Raw genomic sequence first — 24,074 nt, forward strand, 5'->3', positions numbered from 1 at the left:
CGATCGCCTGCCTTCGTTTTTCTCGATGTGGTCTAAAGTGATACCTTCTTGTTCGTAATATTTCTCTTTGAATTGTATTTGGTCTTCGGGAGTGTGACACCAGGAAGGATAGCCGCTGGCTTCTTGCTTCAGTTTCAAAAAGGCATCCACGTAGTCTGCGAAAATGCCTTTCTGCGTGGGGTCACCCTTGCGGTACTGTTGTGTCTTGGGAAAGTGGCAAATTTCGTACACTTCTAACAGTTGGTATCCCATGTCCAGAGCTTTGAACAATTCCACGCTGACCCAGGTTCCCGTCAAGGCCCGTTCTTCCTGGCTGTGCTGACAAGGCTGGTCTTGGTTGCACGTTTCGGCACAAGTACGGCACAAGGGAAACATCAGTTTGCCTTGACAATGGTGAGGTAAGACGGGATGGTATAGGTTCGTGGGAGGCAAAACTTTGCACTTGATCAAGCCTTCGTATTGTCGAATGTTGACCAGGTCGATGTGTTCCGTCAGCAATTGCGGGTGCCCTACAGGAAAGCGACAATATTTGCACACGTAGGGATACAGCGAACACACGTCCAAGTATTTGATTTCTTCTCCTTTCTCTTCGTCGGCTTGGTACAGCAAACAGGTGGCATTGGTCCTTCCTCCGTACAAACTATCCCTCGGGTTCAGCGGGTCCATGAACTGGTAACTTTCCACGAGACGTTTAAACTCGGGATCGGTTTTCATACGGTGATCGTACTCGTGTTCCCACATTTCCACCACTTGGTATCCTTGCTGTTCTAACTTTAGGCGTCGCTGACAAGTGTCCTGGTACAAGTCTTCCATGGTTCGTTGCAAAAACTGATTTTTAGTACCACGGTCAGGGTAACAGACGGGACATCCGTGAAATAAGCAACCGTTAAACTCGTACACGATCTTGGGGTTTTCTAAGTCCCAGCCATCCACCGAATATGTTCCGATGGTCTTTTCGCCCCCTCCGTTGCGGGCATGCTGAATCCACTTGTCTTCCTTGTCGCACAAGTAATGTAACCAACGTGGGGCTTTGACCGAGTATTGACGTTTGACAAAGTGGGTCGTTTGAGGACTGATGACAGCCACGGTGTTTTCAGGCATGAATCGTTGTCGATACACTAAGGAACACGCTTTGGCAATGGTGCAAGCTTCTTTCAAAGGATCGACCCCTCCGTGTTCCATGAACAGTTCTCGAAATTTTCCACAGCAACGCCGTAAAATGTCCACGTCGGAACGACAATACTTTAGCATTTCTTCCTGAAAGTCGAAAGGGTCCGAAGCGTGAGCCTGGTACCAAGCGTAGAAAGCTTCTCGTTGTTCGGTACGCATGTTGTCGGGGTCGTAATAGTGAGCCTCAGGTAAATGGGGTAGAACGGCGTGTTGATTGGCTTCCGTATTGAAAAAGTGTGGAAAGTACCCTTTAGCCATTTCTGTCATTCCAAACGTTTTAGGCATTCGACTCAAAGGCATGGCCAAATAGCTCATCGAATCTTTAAACTGTACTTGTCCCACTTGCATGAAAATGATTTTGGCTCCGTTCAAAGTCACTTTAGGACGCTCGGTGCCATGTTCCGTATAGTACCTCAAAAGAAACTGTCCATCGTATCCGGAGAAATTGTGAGCCATCACCGTGGCATGACGATGACAATCTCCGTAACGTTCGATGTCCTCTTGGCTCCACGTCTTGTCGATGGGGTCTAAGACCCATTGTGCAAAATCGGCTAACGTGTTAGGTCCCCGAAAGATTTTTTCACGTCCTCCAGGAATCTTGCTGCAGTGAGGGCAATGACTGAAGATAGGTTCTTGAATGCACTTCTCGCACGCTCGATGAGCCACGCAGAAATTAGGAATGTGAATGCCGGTCTCTTGCATGCATTCGAAATCGAAAAAGATGAAATTGCCTTTCTTCTTGTGACCGTCCTCTTTCTCTGGTGGGGGTTGGTATTTTTGCACGTAGCATTGGTGTTCCAAGTCCACGATGTGGTGACAAATGTGACATTTTTTCTTTCCTCGACATACGTGTGCCTTGGCATTATTGGTAAGTATGCCTTGTCCACACGTAGGGCACAATCTCAGCAGTTGACAAGCGCATTTCTTCTGTGAACCTTGCGTCTTCAAATGTTGTTGGTAACAGGTAGGGCTGACAAACGTGCGCAGACAAGTTGAACAAGGCACTGGTTCTTCGCTCAGACAGGGTGGAGAGGCCAAACATCCTGAGCATTTCCATCCACAATGTTTGTGTTGCTCTCGATTATTATAACCATAGTCACATTTCTCACAATAATAAACATATCCCAGGAATCCAGTGATACTGGTAATGGTATCGAAATGGTCATCGTGATGATAAAGGTGAATGTATTTTCCGTCCTTAAAATCTTGGCCTCGAAACAACAGAGGCCCGCGCATTTCTTGAGGGTGCACTTTCAAGGTGTAGCGTGGAGCTAGGACATCTTGCAATTTTTGCATCTCGGGAATGCCACAGGGTGTGTCTTTGGGCAGTCCGGCTTGTTGTAACAGGAGTTCTGCTTCGTTTCGTTGTTTGGCTCGGTCGGAACGTTGAATAGTGTTCCAGGTTCTTTTCCATTCTACCGTGTCGTTCTTGTTGGCATAGGTTCGTCCCACCACGATGGCACGGGCTAAACACATCTGGTCATGAGGGTTGTTAATTCGGACGAGACTCGTTTTGGTGTTGCGAAGGTCGTCCACCAATAACATCTTTTTGCGTCCGGTCCCTTGAGGAGGAGAGACGTGGGTCATGTCCAATGTGGCTTTTCCATCGGTGATGTCAAACTGGTCATTAGATTGTTGCACGTGTTGAATCTTGTCCATGACTTTGGAAGCGGTCAATTCTGCAGGGGTGCTAAACTCGATCCAAACAGGGGATTTTAAACCGTCGTGTTGTATGGAAAGTCTCAAGCGGTCGTCTTCTTTGGGTTGACACTGTCGCTTGAGTGCAGTGAGCAGAGAATCCCACACTCCGGTGATGAACCCTTCTGCTTTCTCTAACGGTACTTCGGACTTGAAATCTTTAAACTTCACCGTGTATTTGTAAGCCGTGGTTCTAAATTTTCTAGAGGAGCGCTTTTCCGTCTCTCGAATGGAATAGTATTTTTCAGGGTTGACTAAGGGTGGTGAACTTGGTTTAGAGGTTTCAAATTCTGGTTCACTCATGTCCTCTTCAAAATCACTGGCATGAATTTGTGCCAAGATTTCAGCCCTGGTTCGAGGCGATAGATCACGTTTCTGCCTCTTACTTTCTTCTTTCTTCTCGAATGAATGGGATCGTTTCATCTTGAAAGCAAAAAGTCAAATGACTCAAGTTCAAACACCATGAGCTACTTTATAGTCATAGAAGACCAGCGTATATAAAAGGGTGTGTGTCTTATCCTTTCACTATTCATTTCACTCTCAAGCCGAGCACAACGATGGAAGAGACTAACCAGATGGAACGTTTCGTCAGAGCTTTGCGAGGGGTCATTAGAAAATTCTCTTCAGACCAGCCTACGGACTACTCTCCTTCCTTTCGAGATAAAAGTCAAGATACTTGCTATATCTGTCAGAAGAAAGGGCATTGGTCTTCAGAGTGTCCAGACCGTCAAAAAAGAACAAAAACAGGGGATAAAAAAGACAAAAGTCAAGATACCTGTTATTATTGTAAAGAAAAAGGACATTGGTCTCCAGATTGCCCAAAAAAGAAACAAGAGGAGTCAGAAGAAAAGAGGAATTCTTCAGAAGAAGAGAGGGATTCTTCAGAGGAAGAGAGGGATTCTTCTGAGGAAGAAAGAAGACAGGTGAAGAAAAAGAAACAGGAGAAAAAAAGAAGAAGGGAAGAAAGCGAGGAGGAAGAAGAGGAAAAGAGTGTGACGGTGAAGAAATTCAAAAAACAGAGAGACTAAACAAGGAGAAAAGAAGAAATTAATGAACTTTTGATTAAAGTGTTGTGTTATAAATTGTGAATTGGATTGTAAAAAATGGAGAAAAGAATAAATGAATGATATAAGGTAAGTGTCTTTGAGTTGTGATTTTAAAATAAGAAGCTACACTCACGCACTCATACACAGACACGTATTAAAAGGGTAAAATGGGTGAGTTTTTTTGAGTTATTGGCAAATTGAAATTGTATTTCTTTTCGAGAAATGTGGGTGGCCCTGAAAAGGGCCTTTTTTTCTTCATGGTGTAGGGGTGAGTTTAAGCAATCAATTTTAACTGCCTTAAGCCTTTGCCACGGCCAAGGCCTACTTCTGGACTGCGTAATGCTGATGATGATAATGATTGGGTTGAAATCACTAAGGGTGGTACGGTAGGCTTAGTCACAGGGTTGACGTGTTTAGCTCGGGAAGGTCGTATTCTCTTCGGTCGTGATAAAGAAGTCTGATACATTTGTTTCAGACTTCTTAACTCGGCTAAAATGTCCAACAGTACCGTGAACGTTTGATTTTCACCCTCTTGTTTCTTTGCTGCTACTTCTTCTTGCTGTTGTTGCTGTTGTTTTTTTCTTACCTCTTCTTCTTGTTGCTGTTGCTGTAGGAGAAAAGTCTGTTCCGCTTCCTTTTGTCGTTGTATAAATTTCTCCAATTCTTCTTTCTGTCTCTGTCTAAAATTCTCCACTTGCGGTAATGAAGAAAGTAACGAAGGTTCCGGAACAAATTCTTGCGAGGAGAGAAAATCCACAAAATCCCAATTCACCTCTTCTGAAAGTAAGTCCGGGTTCCCTTGGGCAGTCTCCCCTGCTGGTGCACCCCACTGGATCGTTTTCTGAGTTTCCGTCATGTTGAATCACTGTCGCATAGATTGACTGCACACAAGCGCTAGAGTATCTATATTGACTACGTGACGTCACAGACTGCTCTCTTCGGATTGGATGCGAGCTGACTGAATTCTGTAACGCGTGTTCGGATTGGTAAATGAACTCAATCCGTTTCAATCCTTCCTCCGCCTATAAATAAGCGCCGTTCAATGCATTGATTCACCTGTTCTCGTCGCTTCAAGATGTGGACTACAGTTGAGTCATCCACCCTTGTGTCTTCCATGATGTTTCGGACAGACTTGCTCATGTATGTCCGATCGAAGTGGACCGTTGTCCACAGGACAAACACCAGCCTGTGGATACGTAGGATCTACGTCGAAAGACAAGGATGCCTGAAAAGAGTGCTGATGTACGGACCAACAGTAAGACGCAGCCTAAGGACAAGAAGAAGACCAATGCGGTGCCATTTATGTTAATGAATACATTAACATAAACCCAAAGGCCCTTTTCAGGGCCAGCCATATTTCTCGAAAAGAGATAGCCTTTCCATTGCCTACCCCTTTTTTTAAAAAAATTTTTTTTAAAATTTAAAAAAAATCCCATGTTAAATTCCCCTTGTACGTAGAGTGACCCACGATTTATTCCCATGTTAAATTCCCCTTGTACGTAGATTGACCCACGATTTTTCGCCATGTTAAATTTCCATTGTACGTAGATTGACCCAGGGGTCCCTGTAATGCTAATTCCCATTGTACGTAGGGTGCCCCACTTCACTACTTCTGACTCACCGTGACGTCTTCAAACCAGAGCACCGCTCCGGTGTCCTAGTGGTTAGAGCGTCCGCCTCTGATGCGGGAGGTCGCGAGTTAAAACCCCGGCCGAGTCATACCAAAGACTTACAAAAATGGTACAAACAGCTGCCTCGCTTGGCGCTCAACATTAAGACTTTAGTGTTAGGACTGGTCGGCCTGGTGTCAGGATAATGTGATTGGGTGGGACATCATGCTACATGTCTGCGGCATGATGCCCTAGTGTAAGACATCACTATAAACTGTCACACTGTAGACATCGTAGCGATATGACTGAAAATTTGCTAAAGCTACGTTAAAAATCACACACAAATCACACTCAAACCAGAGCAATCAGTAACACGCCGATCAGTAACACTGGTTTGACAACAAACGTTCGCAGGGTCAGACATTTATACAAAGTATTGTTTAACCTCGGTAAATCGAACAATATCTTTATGATTATTTACGCTGTTTTCCGCTTTGATTTTCATAAATAAGAGTGTCACAGAAAAGAAAAAGGCAAGAGATAACTTGGTTTCGCCTTAGAACGATTTTATCATTTTCGTCGTACATGCGTACAACGTTACCTAGGTGGATAATTGTTTTTCTAGTTAAGTTACTGAACTAGCATGTATCTCGTCGTAGATCAATAGCGGTGTGACACAAAAAGCACGGCATGCACGGGTAATTTACCCTTACTAATACAATTATCTTGTAGATTTAAGGCAAGTGTCTTCTATAATTGACACACTGGTCTTTTGGATTTTGTCAAGTAGTGTACGTTCTCCATTTTTGTTCTACAGCCATAGGGCTAAGTGTTACATTTTCGTTGTATTTTATATGTGAAGAATATTCCGGTTTTAATGTCGTAGTGTGAAACATTGCCTTTACCACTATGCGGATTTGAAACTTTGTGAACTTTTTGAATTGTTACAAGCTGCTATAAGAGTTTAATTTAGTGGCATGTATCTACAGATTTTAATTCCGTACCTGTTAGTATGACAAATTTGGTTTTATTTTAGCTGTGAATATGTGTGTGCGGGTATATCAGGCTGTTGGTCTGGTCTTCTGCATGTCTGTATGGGGATGGAAACAAGCGTGACAGTTACGGTCATACGAGGACGGAACTGCTGATTTGTAAACTTGTGCGCATGGTGGATCCATGAAGAGTGTGCGTGGACATTACAAGTGTGGGCCAACCCAAGAATTCAGGAGAATTGTGTGGTTTAGTAATGAACACGTGAACCAGGTCAAAATGTTATCTTATATTAATTTTTGAATATGATTCATATATTTGTTTTCCTATTTGTGAATGTTTGCGCAAAGTAAATGAAAGAGTTGTATGTTTAAAGAGTAAAAATTCACACTGTATTTGTAGAGTATATACATAGTTTCGTTAATTCATTTCCTAAACTTCCATCTTTCATCACATTCAAGTCAATCCTGTTGCAAATAGCTGCACAGATCAAATATGCAAAGAATGAACTAGTATTAATATGCATTAAATCTGCAGCATTCTATAAATACTGAATTTTGTCCCCGACAGAACTGAATAAATCTGACAATGACCATGTCAAACGATCATATTCCTATGCAAAATGAAATTAATTCAAATACCTTACATATATGTTTGCATATTAAATATTCAATACACCATGAGTCATCACTAGCATTCCGCTCCAGAAAACTAGTTAGTAAATCTATGTGATAAAGTAGTAAGCATCGATCTCATCAATCTGGCAAAACTTGCCTCCCGCATTTCCAAGTCAATTAAGTTCGGTAAAAGCTGCCGTTATTAGCGCTTTTATCGATTGCTTCACACGTCGCTTACAATACCACAAGGCAATATATCAACGCCAAATGTGAGAGCGAAACCACTTTATGCTCATGCTTTTTTATATGACTGCGGATTCTCAGGAAGAATCTATCTTCAGAAATCTGTACAAGAGGAGATTAATTCTCCACGAAATTAAGCCCCATCCACATAGTTTATCCGTTACATCTGGGACAAAGCGGCATTTTTCAATATGTCAGTCTTGTATTACTCTGTAACATAAAGTTCGATAAAGAAAATCATTTTACGTAGGGAAGTGGAAGTTTAAATGATTGATTAGTCTGTTTGCTACACACTGACCTCTCATAAATTTAAATAGTTCAAATTACAGGGTAAAAATCTAAGATGTTTAAAGATTACATGACTTGTAGTAAAGGACAGAACTCAGTTATATGTATTTTGAAAATTTTAGGTTAAAAGTTACAAAACTGGCGATGTATATTATTACCATTATATGTGCATTGAACATAACTGATTATGTGTAATGAAAGGAAAACGATTAAACTGGGATTATGACCAGCTCAAATGATACTACGATATGCTTACTGCAGGTAGATCTGTGCAATGGCTGAAGCATACACTGTATTAACCTGTACGTTATGACAGGTTGACTTCAGGTGTCAGCCATTAAGAGTATGTCCTTGTCACTGTGCAAGTTTACTTGGTAAACAAACCTGTATAGTAAATGATGCAACGTGCCCGTACGTGAACGTTTTGAAGTAATAGAAAAAGAAAGTTAAAATCGTTTTGAATATTCTGCAACTATTATACCGAGGTATATTTAAGGATAATTTAAATTTTGCGTCGGCTAATAATAGTCTAGAACATCAAAAGTTTAAGAAATTTTAATGTTATATGGGGCAAGGCACAGCAAACAGACTGCACTATCATCGTGAATGAGGCGGGAGTGCAGCCATCATGCTACAGGCATAAACACACTACTATTATGGTCGGCATGTCGAGATCTGCGTGGATGAAGATTACCAGTGCTGAGTTCGAAAAAATTTACGGTGTAGACATAAAGCAGTGGTTTCAACACATACATACATACGTACATACTGACAATGTTATGATTAAATGACGTATAATTCTTTAGTCGTCTTATGATTAACACTTATATCACTTTTGTGACAATGTTATGAGTAAGCCACTTATATTAGTGACGATATTATGAGTAACTCACGTGCATTAGTGACGATATTATGAGTAAGTCACGTGTATTACTTTAATGACAGCATTATAATTAACACTCAAATATTATTTTAGAGACAGTGTTATGATTCACATGCCTATATTATTTTAGTGACAGTGTTATGATTCACATACGTATATTATTTTAGTGACAGTGTTATGATTCACATACGTATAATATTTTAGTGACAGTGTTATGATTCACAAACGTATATTATTTTAGCGACAGTGTTATGATTCACATACCTATGTTATTTTAGTGACAGTGTTATGATTCACATATGTATATTATTTTAGTGACATTGTTATGATTCACATACCTATATTACTTTAGTGACAGTGTTATGGTTCACATACGTATATTATTTTAGTGACAGTGTTATGATTCACATATGTAGAGACAGTGTTATGATTCACATACCTATATTATTTTAGTGACGGTGTTATGATTCACATATGCATATTATTTTAGTGACAGTGTTAGGATTCACATACCTATATTATTTTAGTGACATTGTTATGATTCTCATACATATATTATTTTAGTGACAGTTTTATGATTCACATACCTATATTATTTTAGTGACAGTGTTATAATTCACATATGTATATTATTTTAGTGACATTGTTATGATTCACATACGTAAATTATTTTAGTGACAGTGTTATGATTCACATACCTATATTATTTTAGTGACAGTGTTATGATTCACATATGTAGAGACAGTGTTATGATTCACATACCTATATTATTTTAGTGACGGTGTTATGATTCACATATGCATATTATTTTAGTGACAGTGTTATGATTCACATACCTATATTATTTTAGTGACATTGTTATGATTCACATACCTATGTTACTTTAGTGACAGTGTTATGGTTCACATACGTATATTATTTTAGTGACAGTGTTATGATTCACATATGTAGAGACAGTGTTATGATTCACATACCAATATTATTTTAGTGACAGTGTTATGATTCACATATGTATATTATTTCAGTGACGGTGTTAGGATTCACATATCTATGTTATTTTAGTGACATTGGTATGATTCACATACCTATATTATTTTAGTGACGGTGTTATAATTCACATGCCTATATTATTTTAGTGATAGTGTTATGATTCACATACCTATATTATTTTAGTGACGTTGTTGTGATTCACATATGTAGAGACAGTGTTATGATTCACATACGTATATTATTTTAGTGATAGTGTTATGATTCACATATGTAGAGACAGTGTTATGATTCACATATGTATATTATTTGAGTGACAGTGTTATGTGTCACGTTATAAGTAAGGAATAATAGCCAGATTGTAACTGGTATATGCTAGACCCTGAGGCTAATTAATCGCTTCATAAATGTTGCGAGTTGCGAACAACGAGTGTCAAAGCAATTTGTACACAGCTGGCCGGCCGGCTTATGTTACAATAGTGTAAGCCGACATCAAAAGGACGGGTGAGAAGCCAGTTGTATATAACATGGCCATTGGAACGTGTTATGGCGCCTTATTTGGCTGCGTGCGATTCACAGGTAAGTGGCATGAATTGCCGGTGTTGGGCTCAAAGGAACATCAAGTGGGGGTTGTAAATCCACCTTTGACAGACGGCCGGGGAGAGGGCAATGTCTGCTAATTATGTAGACCATCGGAACTGAGCAAGGCGTGGCCACCATTGGAATCGCAAGTTTAAATCTAGTGTCTTGAAACTAAACGTCAGTAGTCGCTAAACCATAATGCGGGAATTACATAAGGAAGTTATAAGCAACTCCGACGTCATTCAAAATTGGCGGGAAATATTGTTTGTCTGGGAATTACAAAGGAGCTTCGGACAGGAAGCTTTTAGGGACCGGAGGAGCTGTAGGAGACAGAGAAGGGAAATTCCCTGTTACAGTTGGTCTCAAGTCTCTGGGAGACAAGAAAAGGAGAGTACAGAAGTGGAGGAAGTGGAAGGGTGAAGTACGTGGTTGTTGGACTGAAGGGATACTGGATACCCGTCAAGAAATACTACAGATGAGTAGAAACACAGGACAGGAGAAAAATCTATCACACTAAGTCAGATGATGAAATAGGCCGTCACTTGGTCGAGTGAAAGACGAGTGATAGGGTTTTGAATATTGAATTTCATTTGAGGAAGGACTATCTGTTATTGAATGGCATTAAATTTGTTGTTTATTTGAATTCCACCTTTTGTGTATTCAGTAATTTAACTGTCGGCATCGCTCACTGGGGGCTCGGAGCTTTGCAACTCTATCACTACTTCAATTTCTAACAAAAACGAGCCAAGGTGGGTCTTCTGTAATAGAAGATATTACTGGGAGCAACCCACCCCAACCTAAGGTAGTCAACGAGACCTTTACATAATGATTCACGTACCTATATTATTTTAGTGACTACATTATGGTTAACACATATATTACTTTAGAGACAGTGTTGTGATTAACTCGCGTATATTACTTTAGAGACAGTATTGTGATTAAAAGCATATAAATTTGAACCGTTTTATGACTAACTCGCGTATATTACTTTAGAGACAGTGTTATGACTAACTCGACTATATTACTTTAGAGACAGTCTTATGACTAAATCACGTATAATACTTTGAAGAAAGTGCTATGACTAACTCGCATATATTACTTTAGAGACAGTGTCATGATTCACTCGCGTATATTACTTTAGAGACAGTGTTATTATCGACTCAAACATATTACTTTGGCCTAGTGGTTAGAGCGTCCGCCTCGGATGCGGCAGTCGTGGGTCCGATCTCCGGCCAAGTTATATCAAAGACTTACAAAAATGGTGCTAACAGGTGCCTCGCTAGGCGCTCACCATTAAGAGGTTAGTGTTAGGACTGGTCGGCCTGGTGTCAGGGTAATGTGACTGGGTGGGACATCATGCTACATGTCTGCGATAGGTATCACTATAAACTGTCACACTGCAGACATCGTAGCGATATGACTGAAAAATTGTTAAAGCTACGTTACAAATCCAAATCACACACACACACACACACACACACACACACACACACACGCACGCACACACACACACACACACACACACACACACACTTTAGAACCAGTGTTATGATCAATTTAGACATATTACTTTAGAGCCAGTTTTATGATCATCTCAAACATATTACTTTACAGGCAGTGTTGTGATTAACACGCATATTACTTTATGTGGCAGGGTCCTGTTTCGTAAATTGGCCCCTGGCAAATTTCTTAACTTAAGGCTATGGTGTGACCTTTTCAGCTATTATTATTTACTATTTAAAGATATGGATCTATTTGTGAACTTTATGTTTCGGGCTTGTGTTTTTCTTGAAATTGATGTCAGGCATGTACACCTTCCATAGTTACTCTGCAGTATGTTGATAACGAAATACCAATAGTCGGTCTGCTCCTCAGCGAATCTTTGATCAAGAGATTTAGCCAAAATTCAGTTAGAGCAAAATCAGGATGATGCATAATTTGGATGATGTGTTCCTTCAGGAAGCATTTGCGAGGGAGATTCATGCGCTGGTGCGTTGCCATGGTGTAAATAAAGATCTCTTTTACAGTGCTTTGACCGATGGATTGTTAGCGTTCTAAAACTTATGTCAAACCTTTGGTGATATAACAATGATCAGTCACACTAGCAGTCAGGCACAGACACCTGGATGGCTGGGCTTTTCGTATCGAAAAGTAATGTGCATACAACCATCTTGATATTCTGACTACGTCGCGATTTGTGCGCGTTTCATTGATGACACTACCTCAGAAATTTACGAAATGACAAAGAATAACTTCCAAGTCGACTTTGATATCAGTTAGAGAGTGCCCTAAGATTTTACAGTATGCTCTTTGCACAGAAGCCGAATTGTTCTCCTTCCCCGACATGTGTACGTCACTTTCATTGTCTATATCACGTCACAAGCAAGTCATTTTATGGACCTCCTTGGGGATATGCGAAATTAACATTAGCCCATAAGTGTTCATTCTGGACCACTTGGGAGACAAACGGAAAACGCTATCTTAAAATTGTATATAGTTTTAACATGGCAATGATATAATGGGGACACAAGTGTTTATGGGAAGAAAGTTCATAGGGACGAATTGTCGAAAACATTATAGGAAAAAACGGGAATGAGAATGTTAAAATTGTTGATGGAGAAAGAATTAAATGTTTATAGTACAAATGGGAATGGGAATGTTACAACTGTATTTACTATCAAACACACACTCCACTATCATGCGCCAAATTTGTCTTACAATCTAAACACACACAGAACAATCCAACGAAGAGGGTAGAAGTTTTGTTTTACATAGCACATACATATAAGTAAACACCCTACCACTCACAAAGATAGGAAGTGTTTATATACACGATACTAAACATTCTCAAAAATAATATTACACAATTATAGAAGGGGTAAGAGTTTATTTTTTCTGGGGAAAAACAAGGACATGCACAACACATACACAAGCATAGGCCAACACAAAAGAAGAATAAGCTAATATGACTAGTAGTTCTCTTTTCTGGAGATATGGGTGGCCCTGAAAACGGTCGTTGGGGTTTAACCAATTTCGGTTAACACAAATGGCATCTTTTCACTGGTCTTCTTCAAGACAGGTCCGCAGACTAAGGACCGCTTCAGACACCGTTACTTCTTCATATACGCTCTTCTTTTCCATATCGTTGTGTCTTTGATCCCAGCAATAGCCCAAGCCTTCACATGCATGTGGTGGCCCGAGTTAAAAGCATGCTCGAAACGCAGATCGAGGATTCGACGCTTGTCCACATTTTACTTGAGCTGGCTGAAGAAGAGGTGACACCAAAGGAGAATACCCTTCTTTATATAACACTGGACCAGATTAAAACGGATTGAAACGTTCCACCAATCAAGATGCGTCTTACAATATTGATTCAGAGCATGAGGTCTCTCTTCCAATTAGAAGAGAGCAGACGAGTGAAACCACTTTCCCAATATTGGTACACTGACGTGCAATACCGTTCCCCCGTTGCGGAAGAGGTCACGTACAGTACCTATAGATGAAAACAAAAAACTACCTGCAGTGGGAGAAACTTTGGATCTCCATTTCTGACACCGTCAAAACAAACTTAATAAAACCAACTTATCATCAAAGAGAAGAGAAGACCAAGCTTTGTTTTCCAAGGTACCGTAATTCAAGTGAACAATCTGTTTTGTGTACAAACGGAGAAAATTATACTGGGTAACTGCAAGGCAGTACCGCACAGATGACCTGAAAGTACCTTTGTACGGTTTTTATAATGAAACAAATAACTCTTTTAACCCACTTATGACAACTGCAGGAATGCCACAAATTCTTCAAACTCCTGGAGATGACACAATGATAAATCATTCTGAGTTCATAAGCAGACAGCTGAATACTATCATTACAGCAGACCGATCGATTTACAGCCGATAAACCGGGTTGGTATGGATAAATTGACAAGTACGGAAATGTCATATTCAGTAAGGGGTTGGGGTGGGGCGTCTGCTTTAATTTTCTAAAAGCGATGCGACAGCGTGTTGAAAGTGCTAATCTAAATAATGCATGTATTGTAGCTGTATTATTTGCACATAGTACAGCAATAAACATACTTGATGGCAAAACTTATTAAAGGCCGTAAAAGGGCATATACCTACTTTCGATGAACTTTGACGCATTGCATGGCAGGTCTTCGAAAACTGGTTCAGTGAAAACGGCAATAATGCTCTAGTTGAAATGGAGATGGTCATAGTTCCTGTAGCTGAAGAATTCTACTCATAAAAGAGGTGAAACAGAGATAATACAAGAGAAACAGTGAATGCAATTGACACAAGAAGTAAGTATCTAGTCTCTCGGAAAATCTGACCGTTGTAAGCCGATAGCAAGAACTACGTCTTCTGGACAAACATACATGAAGATGGTAGGTATCCGTCGACACTTCATAAGAGCAGAGAAATAGAATGATCTGCGGCAGTGCAGACCTGGTTAACAATCTATGGGCGTAGCAACAATGACACGGGTCAGTGTACCTACGTGACATGAAGGCAAATGAGAGAACATCTCCAGAGGTATAATAAGAATTTATAGCATGCAAATTTGTTGTACAACGCAGTAACAACTGCTTAATCAATCTACAAATGCAAGCTTTAGAATGGATCAATAAGGTATGCAAAGCGTCTGGAACACGCGTTGGAATAATCAGGAACGATCAAGCCATATAGCTGTTTTACGCAACATGGGTAATTAGATCACACATCACTCTTGACACTAAAGTGCAGTTAGAATTGAGAGGTAATGAAGAGGACTTCACACATACTCGCAGCTATTTCATTCCTGCAGACTTAAAACGAAATGAAAAAAGGTAAAATAACCGATGTATTGGTTCACAAGCTTGCATGTATTTAGAAATCTTCATCTATCAGACATGTCTTTTACTGATGAAGTAACATGACGTAACTGAAAATTCAATGCTGATTTCACTGGGACTATAGATGTCATGATGTTGCACAAGAGCGATAGCAGATGACGAAAGCATGTTGTTAACAACACTGTAAAGGAAATAAAAGACTTGACGTTATTTGATGCCGGAAGGAATATAAATCAGAACCCTTTGCTGTAATGTACAAGTAGTTTGTTTCTGTGACAAAGCCTAGAAAAAGAAAGTTTATAAAAGCTGATATGAAATAGTTGGAGCGCCTCTACAGATCCTGGACGTTCTTTTAAGTTTGTAGATATGTTTAAGCATGAACTGTCGACATTTTCATTATAATTGGCAACTGTCATTGAAGAAACGAATGCATCAAATAAGTCATATATCCTGCCTCTTCTTAACAAATATCTTAATGTACGTACTAATTTAGACATTCATGTGGATAGCATCTGGACCTTTATGACAAATAGACAAAACTAAATATATGATACGTTGTAGAAATGTGGAAACCATCAGGTCGAGAAGTGTGTTCCTGCCCCACATCAAACGAATTCTTTTCACCTATTTGTTTTCCTCCGCCATATCAAACGAGTTATTTACACCTATTTTTGTTCTTTCGCCGTATCAAACGAGTTCTTTCCACCTAGTTGTGTTTCTTCGCCGTATCAAACGAGTTTTTTCCACCTATTTGTGTTCCTTGGCCGTATCAAACGAGTTCTTTCGACCTATTTATAACAAAACACTTATGTGGTTTTGAATTTATTACATAACACCTTTAAATGTATTTAATGTATACTTTAAAACAATGAATTAGGCATTTGGCTTTTTATGAAAGATATTGTACAACCTTTAACATGTACGTCATCGGTCTGTCTGCATTGCGGATATGGATTTACTCTTTTGTTTTGAATTTTTAAAAATTTTGTATGGGACATATGAATTAATTTATTACGAAATCACGGACAAATGTAATTTTTATTTACTTCTCAAATGGAACATCAGCTTTGGGTCACAATGTGGCCCCGTTTCTACTCACTGAATAGACACTCTATTTCATTTCAAATTTCAGGGAGAATTTTACAGACTAATAATAAATACATACATTCAAGTTTTTACCGAAAGATCATTAATTTACAGACAAATCAAACTCTATTTTTACGTTTTTCTTTAAAACAAGAAATTATTATGCATTGAACTAAAATTTATGAATTAAAGAGATTTTTTAAAATATAAAAGACTCCGTTTCTTTCTACCATGACGACTAGATTTGCGATATTTATCTGGATACATTTAACAAGAAAATTCTAAACAAATTCAATCTCTCAGTATTTTTAATCGACAAATTGTAAGTCCAACCACTTAAACTTATTCTGCAGACTGTATTTCTGAAACTTAAGCTGAAATGACGTTTTAGCTAAGTTTTGCATTTTAGATGATTTACATTGTGGAATGTCTCAAGGGAATTAAACATGGGTAAAGTTTTCACCAAACGAAAGGCATTTCTAACCATGCCCTGGATGTTGACCTAACTTCCTGGGTTGTTCTTTCCTTGTCTGGACTTTTAAATTTCAATACAAGAGTTCAGCTGCAAAGTATTCTCTCTCTCTCTCTCTCTCTCTCCCTGTTTGATGTCACTTTGCACACCACCTTCATCTGCGAACTCATTGTCAGACAGTCTGCCCATACTATTGTTTTCCACCTCACAAACTCTAATAATGTATCGACTAGAGGCCGACCGAAAAATTTCTGGTTTCGGCCGAAAACGAGACCAGACCGAAAGTTATAATTGACTTTTGGCCGAAACCGAAGCCGAAACCGAAAGTTTAACTACACTTTCGGCCGAAACCGAAACCGAAAGATAAACCGAAGTTGCCGAACTCAAGATTTATTAAATAGGCCTGGGTCATGATGCAATGCTACACTTCAACAACTGAGTAGGGTAACATGTCGACAACGATCAGGGGTCCATGATGCACTTATCAATTCTCTGAACTGCAACGTGGTCATCAGGCCAGACCATTCTGTTCTCGACCATTGATGTCAAGGACGACTGCACAAAATTCGGTAAGGCATGTTAGTCGCTTTCTCTTCCATCATCATCTTTTTCAAGGCACGCTCTGCTCCGTCGTTCATAGACCTCTTGAGAGCTTCGTGTGACAGCTGGCCAAATGACCTTTCAAGTCTGAAACTGTCTGAAGTCTTGGTTTGTCGCTGCCAAGTGATAACAGTTTGTTGCATTCTTTGCACTGCGCCTAGCTTGCATCAGAAAACGACTTTTGTGATGAATCCCACACTGCATTTTTCGACATTCTTTGCGGTGATTAACTAATCCGTTTATTATTAACTTCAATTTTCTACTTCACACAGATTAACTCGCTACAGTTTAACTAACTGAAGTTATCAATATTGTCAGACTTCGAAATCTCTGTATTCAACACCCGAGTAGACTGAAATGCAACAGTGCCTAGAATTGCCTAGCGCCGACTGACCGGCCGACAAGCAGAGTAATAGACGCAGCACTAGCGTTGCATTCTGAAAGTTACAATAGATCTTCGGCTGATGACCGAAAGTCAACATCAGTTTCGGCCGAAACCGAAAGCAAACCGAAAGCTAACTTTTGGCTTCGGCCGAAACAGAAACTATGCCGAAAGAGGCCATTTGCCAACTTTCGGCGCCGAAACCGAAACCGAAACCGAATTTCGGTTGGTCTCTAGTATCGACCGAGATATACAGAAATGCACATAAACTGTCAATCGCTACTTACATGACTCTCTAATTATCCCCTTTGCCAAAGCGGCCGTTTTCACCCAAATATGACTGCATTTTTTAACATTACATACGTGGCCTTTGTTAATGCTTTACAATATGTATCAATATATCAATCCCAATATTTTATAAGTGGACTATTATTTAATATTTCAAGTCGTAAAAGTAGTTCCAGGCTGCGAAAGCGATACGGAATCACAGATTGAACATCTGTATCGAATGCAAGGTCAGCCATTTAAGATTAAATGGGTTTGTAATAAATGATGTTCATGCCTTTATCCAATCTCTTAGAAAATAAGAGATGCCAACCTTAGAAGAGAATCACATTTGATCGGAATTTCGAAAATCAGTTGATCAAATCATCTACTCGTTCTGGACAAAGAAATGGATCAGGAAACCTAATTATAGGCCTGATGTTCTATTTCCACACGTGTGGAATCATTTAATTGCCATAGATGATAATATGGCGGATCTTACTGAATTTCTCTCAAATAACCTTTTGCATATAGCCTTCAAAAGAAGTATGAAGTAATTGTTGATTGCAATTTACAGATCCGCCAAATGTCATGTCAAGCAGACGTGACATCCCTCATCTATCAGCCTGCCGTTAAGTGGCAGCTACACAGTACATTTAGTTATTCATGCCTATGTTGCTTCCAATATCAATGTCGAACGGGTAGTTGTAGTTTAAAGAGGTAATGTTGTATTATTCTTCGGAAGAGAGCGGAGGACGAAACGGATTATGGTCATGTAGGTACAGTGACCAGTTCATGCTAGAGTTTGAAGTATTGCTTAACAAGGCTGGAAAGTGGTGGAATGTCTATGACATAGATTTTCAACCTCCATGCTCAAAGTAAATATGTAAAGCCCTCTTACAGTCGACAGCTTTGTCCTGCAACCTGAGATTACATTCACTCGAGCTACACACCCAATAAAACAAAAACACTGTATATGGTTAGTAGCCCGATTAGGCCACGTGCGACATCAGATGCAGAATGACTTTTTTCAGCATTACACATTTTGTTTATCCTTTTGCTGATATAAATGTAAACAATAATACATCAGTGATAATTACAATGCAATTTTGATAAGCAACAAGGAGGAATCAAAACCGAGAAAAGTAGTCCTTGTCCTCGTGAGAAAGTGACGGTGAAGGTTATGAATTTCCCAATTTCAGGCTAAACATTTGGTAGCAATAAGAGAGGAAAATGAACTGAATGCATTTTTGCATGAAGCGTGAATAATATTTCGCTGACAGTGAAAATGGAACTCAAACATCTAATCTCAGCTTGATAGTAATGGATTATCTCACATTGACATAATTCTAATAGATGATATTATACAGTTGCAGAGTCCAATTTTGTAATTCAAACAGGTTCAGTAAACAAAGTAATGAAATTAATGAATCGCCCGGTCCGCAAGATCAGCTTGTGAAAATGAAAGTGGGTGATGTATGCTAGTTCGTTCACAATCATGAAATTCACAAACTGCTTAAGAAATGAGAATTATAAACATGGTTCGAAAGCTATTGAAAATTAAAAAAAAACGGGAACGGAGATATTCTAGAAATTACCCACCCCCAACTCCATCTCCCCACACCCAATTCATAACGATCTTGATGGATTCTTGTCAAATTTCATTCTTTCATTTTAGAAAACAGACGGCCGGGGGTTGAGTCTGCCACCCTGCGACAGCAACGTGGATAGTTAATTGAAAAATTCATAAGTACGACCAAAACATAAATTCTGGTGACAATGCTTTCTCCCGGAGAAAAGAGGATCGTCTCGAAATGCTAAGATGAAATTACTGACAAGGATGACCAAGGCAACCTCACAAATAAATCTCAACTAATATCAAACAAAGTAAACATATGAAATCAATGGTCGTAAACACTAACCTTAATTCAAGTAGAATATAAAGTAGTAAAAACCATTGTTCACAACATCTGGTTTAAAAACTTCTATCAAAAAATGTGCCTACAACCAATGTAAATTAGTGGACATAAAGACGTAGATTCCATCATAATCTGCGAGTTCATCACTGAAAACAAACAGGAAACCTATTCAAATAGGTTAACCAATACTAAACGATCTATCCAAGAAGTTCAAAATCCTCCCTCGAATGCAAGTTACATTCTTCAGTGTCCAACAATAAATCTTAGTTTTTCCTCTCACTCTTCCCATTCCGAGTTACATTCATTGTTTACCGGTGTAACACTCCGCATGCTAGGTACAAAAATATACACAACAATTGATTCACATGCAGAGACAAATAATTAAATATAATTATCAATCCAAGAAAATCAACTCATTGCTTCCCAGAGGAGCATGTGCTTCAATTCGCGACAAGTATTTTGGAACTTGATTACTTTGTTCAATTACATTTTTACTTGAAAATTAAATATACTATTTTATTATTCTATATTTCATTGTAATCATTCCTTGAGAGTTTAGTATCAGATTTACAGACAGTGTTACGACCTACATTCCTATAGCATATTGAACTGGACGACAATATTACGTGGTTACAGCTATTTAATACTCAAATTCGTCCGCAGAGATGCGGTCACGCTAAGACTGCAATAAATCTAACCAGCATTGCAGTGGAATTACATCTTGACTGGTTATTTTCTTTTAATATGGTTACATGATAAATAAAATACGACATTAGTGTTTTTAAATACATGGGTTAATGTTAAGGGTTAGGGTTATTTGACTTTGGGACTAAAGCGTTAAGACAACTCGGCTAGACTCGCTGTTTTAACGTTTTCTAAACCTCGTCCAAATAGCTTGTATTCAAAGACACTATCTTTATATTCTATATATAGTCTAGCTTTGCACTCCTAATAAAGTAGAGCATTTCTAGCTCTGTCAGAACTGATTTAATTTCTGATGCCGACATTACATTATCATATTAGTGTGTCGCTCATCGTGTTCGCAAAAAAAAAAAAATCTATTATATCAGAAATCCAATAGCGGAGAAAAATCCATTACACTGAGCCGTCTGCTACAGAACGAACGGCCATATTTGTTGCTATCGTCTTTGTTGTCATATGGTGTGTTTACCGGGGACAGTCAAGCGGTTTGTAAACAGATCCAGTAAATCAGCACCATTAAAAGGTTGCAGCTTTTTACATTTCAGCTTTGATCGGACACTAAATGTGAAATATTTGTTCTTGACTTGTGGTTTATGGATTGAAGTGGTGAGTATAATGAATACATTTCAGGAAATATTGTCTGATAGTTCGCATGTAGGTTATGTTTAGTTAAAACTAACAAATTAAATAATGATATTTGTCGCAAATATAACTGACAGAAGATTGTATCATATATTTTATTATTGTCATCTTTTTGTTTCTATTTCTTATTATTTCTACAGTTTCATTACTTGTAATTGCTATGACTGCAAATGTTATCGATAATTTGATGATGTGGTTTGTTTTCTTGTCCTAACAGCAGACTTTACAACCATCCGAATCAGTCAAAATTGTTTTTGAGAAAAATGATGAAATTCTCTTCTGTTGTAACTAAACGATGCATTTTTTCTCCGAAAATTTGCATAATATATAAAAGATATTTAAAAAATCTAAAAATACCTAGAGAAATTGCCGGAACGTGAAGCGTAATAAAATTAAATACGCGAGAGAAAAAATTGATTAAAAACAGAAAAGCAATGTATAATTTCTCTTTATGAATATTACATACTGAATAGATCTGATTATTATTATCATCTTCTTCATCATCATCCTCATCATCACCATCATCATCATCGTCGTCGTCGTCGTTATCATCATCAATGCAGTCGGCCAGAATACCAGCTTGCTTTAAAAAAAACAACAAAACAAAAAACACCACCACACCAGTGGTTGGAATAATGGTCTTGGAAACCTTCAGTATCGTTAGTCTAGAACTAGAGCACAATTCCTAGGAATCTTTCAGTATCCTTAATGTAGAATATGAGTCCTAGGAAACCTACAGAATTATTAGTGTAGAATTATTGTGGAAACCTTCAGTATCGTTAGTGTAGAATTAGAACAGAAGTCTTAGAAAACCTTCAGTAGCATTAGTGTAGAAATATAGTGAAAACTTACAGTATCGTTAGTGTCGAATTGTAAGCTGTAGGTTCTGCACTTATTTATTGTTGTCTATTTTATACTTGCAATACCGTTAGCATCATTAGGCCTTCAGCATTCCATCAGCCAATGTAACGATCCCACCATCCTACGACACAAAATGCGGATAACGTCAAACTTTTCTACAGTGGCTTTGTGTTCAAGCCAGTCACAACAATTGAGCTGGAAAAATATCAGAGCCATTTAGATAAAAATTCTTGCCGAGCTAAATAGATACAGTGTATTTTGGTACGCTACATTGCTTTCTCAAACTATTTTTGCTTATTTCAAATTTACGTCAATGACCGCCATCTTGAAAAACACGCCCGATGACAAATCCAAAGGAATCACGTCAATGACAGCCATCTTGAAAATCTCGTTTGATTACATATTAGTTTCGCCCTTATTTGGCCAAAAACAAAGTTTTGTGCAAACGATGTAGCATATAAAAGATTTTAAAGTAATAACAATTTGGGTAAAGGTGGTTTTCTTTTCCTAACGACTCTGTATTTGTATTGATATTTTGATGTGAGGCTTGCTTGAATCCGTTATTACACTATGACATTTTTACTCACGAACTCACAAATTCTGGAAGATAAATTATAACATACAGTAATGCTTCTGTTACTGCGAACCTTGGCCTTATATATACTTTCTATATATAAACTTTACTCAAACTAATTCTAAATTATTGTATTGAAATAACATCGAATAAAATAGAGAAAACTAAGTGGTTTTTCTTGACAAGGTTGAAGATGTGCACTTATTGCCGTCCTTGGTAACTATGTTTTTCTTTCTTTCCTTATTTTAGGCTTTTTGTTTTATTTGTTTCTTTATTTTATTTTTAGTGGAAATCGTTTTATAAAGATAGTGTCAATTGAAGTTATTGCCAGTCGTGTCCATATAGTCATACTTGACTTTAACTCTTTTCTAACATGCAGCAGTTAGTTTTCTTTTATTCTCCATATTATAATATTCTGCAGACGTATATACATACATCAAAACCTTATGTACATTAGAACCTATGAATATTTTATGACGACTGGTACAATAAATATGTCTTACAACATCTAAGCAAACTATACGCCATAAAAACAGTTAAAAGAAACAATAAAATCGTGACTGTACTTGGTATGTTTATAAACAAGCGTACGTGTTCGGGTTTTTTTTTCCGGTGTGGATAAAGTAAAGGATAAACACCGTTATTGGGTTTCAAATCTGCCAGATTTTGTATGTGTGTATAGTATGCCCGAGATTTGCTTATGTTTTTCCTGGATTAGTAGTGTGTTCAATGTTTGAGTAATAAAAAGACACTTTCTTTTCCGGAAGTTATAACCCGTAGATGCTCAATGCTGCTAAAGCAGTCTTTCACAGTCTGAACGACTTTCATGTTAATAAGTAGCCGCTGTTTATGCTATGTCGTAGACTGCCTATTTAATTCATCAGAAAATAAACTTCAGAATTTGTTTCCTGGCCAGAACATATCTATACATATAGAACTTTTTTATACGTCTTTGGTATGACTTAGCCAGGGTTCGTTCCCACGACCTCCCGCATCCGAGGCGGACGCTCAAACCACTTTGGCCACCGGAACGGTTGGTTACATTCATCCCGAGGCTATTGATTGTTGTTACATATATAGTAGCATTGCTTCTTTGCGACCCTGTTTAAACATTGGTAATCACTGCAATCTGATGTTAAGTATTATTAATTTCAGTTAGGTATTGGAGCTCACCTACCACTTATTTAGATTTACATTTATAATGCGTCCGTGGCTTACACCGTCACACACACACACACACACACAAAAGCGCGCGCACACATACAGACACATGAAAAGAGTTTACGAGGATTTCAGTGAGCTAAGTTTGAATAATTACTTTATTAAACTTTCTCAACCTTAGTTTCAGAAATGGGTGGGGTGGGGTGTGTGCTGGTGGAGCATAATGGGTACAATATACTGAGTGTTCATTATTTTTGATGCCTGTTAAGAAAGCTATGACACTAGGAACTCTGAATTTAATTCTTCGTAAGTTCAATATTAATTTATTTATTTATTTATTTATTTATTTATTTGTTTATTTATTTATTTATTAACTAGGCTCATTCACACTATCGTTGTAAAAATTGCTTACTGACGCAATTTATTCTTTGAAAAGTGGTTATATTATCAGTCGACTTCATTCAAAATA

General features: G+C 38.4%; 1 protein-coding gene across 2 annotated transcripts in view; it reads left to right on the top strand.

The window, feature by feature from the left end:
• The first annotated feature begins 20,518 nt into the window (after positions 1-20,518).
• LOC149802032 (uncharacterized) overlaps positions 20,519-24,074 on the top strand; it is a 39,551-nt gene continuing 35,995 nt past the window's right edge. Inside the window, exon 1 of one of the 2 annotated variants that reach the window (XM_089956433.1) lies at positions 20,519-20,973. The gene's annotated coding sequence lies outside the window, so the exon portion shown is untranslated. The remainder of the gene's footprint in view (positions 20,974-24,074) is intronic. The other variant, XM_089956432.1, reaches the window with a different exon arrangement.

This window comes from Sinohyriopsis cumingii, chromosome 4, assembly GCF_028554795.1.
Source record: "Sinohyriopsis cumingii isolate HCF-2022 chromosome 4, ASM2855479v2, whole genome shotgun sequence".
Taxonomy (NCBI): Eukaryota; Metazoa; Mollusca; class Bivalvia; order Unionida; family Unionidae; genus Sinohyriopsis; species Sinohyriopsis cumingii.